Source organism: Mya arenaria, chromosome 12 (genome assembly GCF_026914265.1).
Source record: "Mya arenaria isolate MELC-2E11 chromosome 12, ASM2691426v1".
Classification (NCBI taxonomy): domain Eukaryota; kingdom Metazoa; phylum Mollusca; class Bivalvia; order Myida; family Myidae; genus Mya; species Mya arenaria.
This window is the reverse complement of record NC_069133.1, coordinates 37,004,563-37,012,420: the sequence shown is the minus strand read 5'-3', so window position 1 is coordinate 37,012,420 and position 7,858 is coordinate 37,004,563.

Below are 7,858 nucleotides of genomic sequence, written 5' to 3'. Positions count from 1 at the left end.
ATGAATGAGTAATAGTCTCAAAGAAAAAGGGTATGTTATATACTCGTGTGTTTAATCCAGTCTTTTACATGGTGATTGTATGAGTCTGAAATACATCTCCCAAATCTCAGAAGTGTAATTGTTTGGCTTTTTTTAAGACTTCGGTGGTCAGCTATTTATTTCTAAGTCGTATACCCTTAAAATTTTCCTTTCAAAATATTGCACTTATAATTTCGTATACATCAAACTTTTTTAATATAACCCATTGTTGTACGTGTGCTTATAAATACATTCAAAGACATAAACACAAACTTAAGGGGTCCTTTCCGTCAGATTTTCTATATGAAAAAATGAGACTCTGTCCAACGATCCCTTTGGCGTCAAGAAGAGCGTGAGCACTAAAATCAATTTTTTGCTTTTTCAATGTAAGGATGTTATACACTCAAATTGAAAGCAGGTATACACTGATTATAACAAATCTTATAATGTTTTATAACGAATTACACCTTAAACGTACATATTTATAACAAAAGTATCTGAATATTCAACGATTTTTTATTTTTTGTATTTAAAGTCGAAAGATATCCATATTCATTTAGATGCAGTTAAAAACAGGTTTTATTTGAATAATATGGGAGCCATCTATATATTGTTTATCCCAATTTGAAAACAACTAGAACAATCGTGTTTCCTTCATCGACAATATCCGGCCTGAACATTCGAGAGAAAGGTGATATATTGTGTACATATAAGGAATATTAAAAATTGACAGTCTGTCTGTGTTTTTTTTCCCATAAATTTGATTAGAGAGACGGCTTTCCATCCACATAGTTAAAGTACACTACATAAAAGGAATCTTCATTGGTCAATACAAGGGTTGGTGTGGTTTAGTTTATAAGTGTCAGTCTCCCGCCAGTGAGGTATTTGGTTCGAGAACCATCGGGGGAACGCTCAGCTGGCCTCTTTTACAATTTTCTTATTGGTTGCATTTAGATACATGACATTCGTCAATGAATCTTACGGAAACGGACACAAACGAGCAGGGGGGGGGGAGGTAATGTGATCAGAACTTTCAAACTATGTCTTAAATTAGGGGCGATTAACAAATCAAGATAATATGAAACTGACGGAATCTTTTGCGCAGAAAACATATCAATTTTGCGGATATGTAGCGATTTCAATGGAGTGTTTGCACTAAACCACTTCATACTTCTCTGTTTTTGCCAATTTGATGGATATAACATCCATGCAATAACGTTATATGTATCGCGTGCATCGGACACAAATAGGCTCTTAGCTATTGCCTTGACGCGTGACCGTAATTCGTGTACGCTTATTTGTATGTTCAGATCGTGAGCATTTTTGCAAGAGTGACCAGCTGAGATTCTAGCTATTGAATTGTAGCTCAAATATGCAGGTATACATTTGTAGGTTGCCCGATCCATAAGAAGAATATTTAAAAAACTAATGCAATTTAACGAATAACAGGTTATTTAACGTTGAACGTGACTTAATGGATAATGACGATATTAAAAATTACTTGTCTTGAGCAAGGTAGAATATTGAATAATACATTATAACAGATAAGTTGTTGACTACTATTAATCTTAACATTTGTCTCACTTACTGTGAAAGACATGTATGTGCACTAAGACATTGTTTATCCATGTTTAAGATGTTGACATTGTATTTGTAAGGTCACTTTGGGATACGCCTAACCCTGTGCATTGGGAAACGATACGGAAATCGAATATGTCTCAACAATAAGAGTAAACATGATGTCTTTACTAGTTTTCTTTGGATGGGTTATTAATACTCCAACAGCACGCTATGAATGACTAAAACACGACGATTTAGAACGTTCGTATTTATCTAACGTCTGCAGTTTAAGTACAGCTTTAGTCGTATTGGAACTCTAGACTGCCCTTTTAATACGCCCCTGAACGACAACACGACTTAAATTTATCATTCTGACATCGAGTAGTAGGAGCCCTTATTTTCCCATATATGCGTTATAAGTGACACTTGCATCATGCCACGTTAAAGCTTTTGTGATATGCAAATCGCAATCTACGAGATAACTATATGTATAAACGTATCAGACCCTTATATGTCACTGTCCGAGTATCCTTCAATTACCATCAGCTTGACGGGATATCTTATTTCATATCTGGGATCGTGCTCTTTTTACTATTTGCAAAAAATTATAATGATTTCAAGATTTTCGTGTAAAACAAAGCTTGCTCATTTGTAAATGAGTGCAATAACAATAACATAATCAAATGCACAATGAATAGAATGCCTTGTACAATCTGCTAAAGGTTTTTCATGTTTTTTGTCTTATAACCAAATCTCTTACCTATCTTGATATGAAAGAAATGACCCTAAGTGCTTAATGAACAAACAGATGGCAAACTCCTGCATGCATCATCTATTTTGATAAAATCATTATATCAAGTAGGTATCGTTATGTTCAAACAATCATTCAAGACGTAAATATAACGCCAATCAAACCAAACCGACGCGACTGTTTTTAATTTACCAGTTTAAACAAAACTCAATTGTATTTTGTTTAAGCGTTTCAGATTTTTTTTTAAATCTGATCTAATTACAACAAATGTGTGTTTAGATGGAAATGTAGTGTCCAAGGATTTGAATGGGTTTTGGGTAACAACAAACGCAAAATGATTTCGTATCCACCCAAAGAAAGCTGCTTTTGTCTATCTAGACTTCTGGATTAGAATAAATTTGGAAAACAAGGGCGTAATGTGTATGCATTCCAATGCATTTGGAAGTTAGTGTTGGATGTGATAAAATAACAACAGTTAAGAACAAATATCAATTTATAATTGACAACAGGGGTTTAATCTTATGTTGTTGTCAGCTTCATGCATTGTTTTGACATTCTTTTGTATGTTGCCGTGTAGCCATATTGTTTTGATGTAACGACACAACCCCCTAAAACGAAACTTCAAACCATACTTAGAAACGTTAAGAGTGCACCAAGGAACAATATATACATGAAATTAAACTACATTTTTATTATACAAAGATATCTGGCATGTAACGGTTCTGTTTGTGATCAGCTTCGAAATATATCCATAGGCCTGATGCCATTATGTCATATTGAACTCATTGAAAAGATCTAAGGATGCCAACATTGTCTAACAATTCCTCTCAGAACGCTGCAGTCAGTGCGTACTGTTAGGTCCCGTAATTTATGATGGCTTGTGACCGCTGATAAGTTTCGAATATTTGTATTTCATTTCCGAAACAAAATAGCGAAGAGGACAACTGTTAACGCGATCAGGTTATTTTCAGACATAAGTTTGTGGAATCGCCAAAGACAATTATAATCGATATTGTAATCCCTTGAATAAAAGACACTAAGAGTAGAAAGATGGAAAGATGTACGAATAAACAATACTTTTTGACCATTTTCAGTTGAATAATCCGATTCATTCACCAAGACACAACTTGTATATTTTCATTTAGATTACATCGTCATATTTGCATTTGCATAATACAAAAGACATACGTATTTCTTTTTTATCAAAATGAAATTGACTTTCTTGAAAATTCCGGATCGTTTTAAAGGCATAGGCTCAAACGTCTGCACGAGCAACATCATTGTTGTTCTCTAACATTTGGACTGAATATCATTAGCATTGATGCAATGAATGTCTTATGGAATTTAGCTGACTTACAACCTGTTTGTGTTTCTTTTTCTGTTTGTTTGGATATTTAACATGCAATTCACATTATTGAGGTACAAAATAAACAAGTTGTCATTGGCAGATCTAAATTGTGGGAATGGTTTAGTGGTAAAGGTGTCCGTCTCCTACGAATAAGGCGGTTGTTTTGAGTTCACACATTGAAACACTCTTATGCCATCATTTGAGATAGTAATGCTAGGACTAGATGAAATTTGCCTTAATGATTGAGCAACGATATTCAAGTAGAACACCCACCAAAACGGTCGTTACTCTCTGTGTGTACTTATTTTGTTTTGATTGCATTTGCCATGTGCGTACAGTATATATAAATGTTTATGGAAATAAATTAAAATTTAGCATATGTTAGATGCCAAAAGGAACAGTCTTCGTCATCTTAAGCAAAATATTTCTTCATTTACTCTTTTTCTCTAACAAAATAGTCAAGTAAGTAAGATTCAAATCATCAGCGGCTTTGGCATGAACAATACATGTCCATGTTTTTATTCCGCTAGAATTTTACACCAAGGCCATATTTTGGTATACTAGTTAATCACGGGCTAGAGAAACATAGGTTTATTTATGTATATTAGACCATGCCGATATGTTATGCGAATCGTAGTCTATATGTTAATGTACATAAATGCCATCTAATTAAGTCAGCCGATCGTTCTACTGTCTTTAAATGTATATCTCTTAACAGGTATATCTTTTGTGTACTTGCAAATATCCCTTGTGTTTACTTTGCTGTGGTTATTTTGTACAATGTGTGCAATTTGTTCCGTAGTTTACTGTAGATATTAAACTTGCTTCCAACACCATTCGTTTGTTTGCTAATGCAAAGTATCACGCACCGTACCATGTTAACTTACACTTAGTAAGTGTTTAGGAACGCAACTTTTACAATAAGTATTTTTGAGTGTTGCAAGAAAATGTCAAGTTTTTTGTAATTATTTGTACATTACTTGTTGTTATCATGGAACTAAATAAATATATCAGTCAATAAAAATTGATGTAAATGATGACTGAACGAACAAAAGTCGTCCAAGCGTGAGACTAATAATTTGGCATATGCTGGGGGAATTTCTCGTCAGGTTTAAGAATAGCATCACACACTAAATCAGCAAATCTTTCAAAATAAAGAAATAACTTGGCTTGAACGAAGCTTAATTGATGGATATACAGAAAAAAATCATTCAATTTTGTCATTATCTTTTCACAGCACGTTTTTAACGGCATGATTTCGATAGAAAACTATATAAGTTGGCACTTAATTCAAAAATATTAATTTGGATTGACAAGTGGTGTAAACATATTTCAATAAGTGTTAACTAATAAAAACAATACTTTGAAATCGCCGAATCAACTGTGTTTGTCTAAATAGTCATAGTTTGCTCTATTAAATCATCTTAAGAAAGCAGCTATTGTATTCATCAAGTAAGTTTTTAGATGACAGCATAAGAAAGAAGCGTCCTTTTGGCTTGATAAGAACATTCATACTTAAACGCTTAATGGCAATAACAGCGCTAGCAATTATAATGGATCGATTTTTTTTCTTTGTGATGAAGCGGAGAAGTTTTTACTTATATTTTTTTTTTAATAACTGTTGAAATGGATATCATGTTGTCATGAATCATGAATTTTAAAAACACATCGTCGATCTTCGGTGATACCACCAATATTCATTTATAATTGCTTTGGTTTTTAATCCAACTGTGTGTAGAGGTTTCTTCGATGTATTTTTGCACATTGCCTAGTGGCCATGATATCTTGATGCAGCGAAATAAAACCCATGACATGTTGGAAACTTAAAACGTGCAATACCTCGAATAATTTTGTCATAGACTTTAACACTAACCAACACCTTTTACAGATAACAAAATGGCAAAGTTAAAAATATGTATTGGATTTGTTAACGTTGGACTTTGACATGTTATTCTATATGCAATGCATTATGTAACGCATTAAAGGGTTACGTGTTTGCCTAATACTTTTTCTCTGACTGTTTACGGTTCATTTGTACTGTTAGGTTTGTTTCATGATGAAAGTCGTTTTAACGGTAATACTTTCGTGCATTTTGTTTTGATACCACATCCTAACCAAAGACTAACACAGACAGAGGTTTTTAGAATATATCGTGAATAAATTGCGTAGTAATTTTAAAATATGTGCTGTAGTGCTATTGGTATAGGTTGGATGTCTATGTATAAAAGGAGCACATCATCAATTTGACAATGATTTGATAAAACTATTCGATCCAATCACCAAGTCACATCAAAGTTATTTTTCAAATTTTGATTTTATTTTCTAAAGAAGTTAAACACTTGGAAACACCATGGAATAAACAAATTTATTAAGTAAAGCCGGTTTATTATATACAACACAATCCGTATGGTATTTCTTGTTTCACGTAAATCAACTATTCTGTAAATTAGTTTCGTCTTGAAAAAAATATTGCATTACCCCCTCAATTAAATGTTTATGATTTCCAAGTAATTATTTGACAAAAGTCATGTTTAAGCAACCCAATGTATTTTGGCCAGTAGCAGGCAACGTGTCCTTGGAATTACAGGTTGATAAAACATCGTACGATTTTCTTTTTACATAAATCATGCAATTGAAACAATTGACAGATATTTCCAAAGTGACTTAAGTATACGTACAACTTGAACATGTTTTCAAATGTTTTTATTTACGCCAAAAAAAGACTATAACTACATTTTTTGAAATCTTAATGAAGCTTTTTTAATTCTGGGTATTTTCAAACTGATGATCCATCAAATACAAGTAATTTATGAAATGCTACTAAACGTCTCGGAAAAGCAATGACTAAGGCAGGTAATGTACTTTCGAAATGACATCATGTGCGTGGCTTCAAATTTGGTATTAAAATGCGCAAAAGCTGGTATTTTCAGTATTACTTGTAGAAATGTCACCTTTAAATAAAAATAATAACATGATAAAAGCGGATTGATGTATATAATCACGCGATGCGGTTAATATGTATTATCTGCTATTCGCAAAGAGAGACAAAGGAGATTTTTTTTAAGATATTCTTCGTCGTGTTGCGTCTTGTTTATAATACAGCTTTGGCTAGACAATGCATCTCAAGTCATCTATTTCTGCACGCTTAATATCTCAAATCAATCCATTTTGTGACATCGACTGAACATATGAATTTGCTACTCTGAACACTTCGCATGTAAAAGTTTCACAAGCCGGATATATGCACTATCTTATGAACGAAGTCTTGTTTTACGTGTGTCCATTTTTCGTACTCAACATGCAATATATTAATTGAGATAATATGCGGGATCCGTGTATGTGATCTTCCAAAAATGAAACCATCTAGTAAAACGAATTGTGCGTACACCAGAGAGTACATTGGGGCTGGATGTTAGAGTTCAACAGTGAAGCTTTTATTGACAAATAATCTTGAAAAATGCCAGACTAACAGCCTGTTTGTTTTTCGATATATTCGGTTAGAGGCCAATGACGCACAAATTGACATATTAATTGAAGTTTAACATAGTTATTGGTAGCTTTTAGAAAACTGGTCGATCCAAAAGTGTGAGCGTTCTAGGGGTAAAGCTATCCGTCTCTTATTGCGAGAATCGTTGATTTTCTGTATTTTCCTCTATATATGATAACGAACATGACTTTAACATTTTTACTGCATTGATATCATCCTTCTCAACTATGTTTTCCCTAATTGTAAAGAATGAACATTCATCTGTTCTAAGGCTTAAATCACCACCAGTACATCTTAGAAATATTGCAAAAAAGAGACTTCACGCACACACTGAAATATATTTCTCTGTATTACTTCAATAGCTTTTTAAATAATTCTAGCAATACAGAGGATCTCCAACAAAATAACACCATTACCAATGGCCCGATAAAATGACAAACTTATTTGTACATAGGATATCTCCTTGATAGAGTTTAAAACACCAATTAACCTGTTGGAGAAATTTGTTTTCTACGGCAAGTTTGATTCACAATGACAATGGCAATGTTTTATTGCTTAAAGGCCACCGGCCCATTACAATATACATATATACAGTATAAATGTACAATTTTGTGCAATAGTACAATGAAATAAAGTTATTGAAATTAAAGTGCATTTGAAAAAAAGAAAACAAACAGTCGGGAATTATATAATG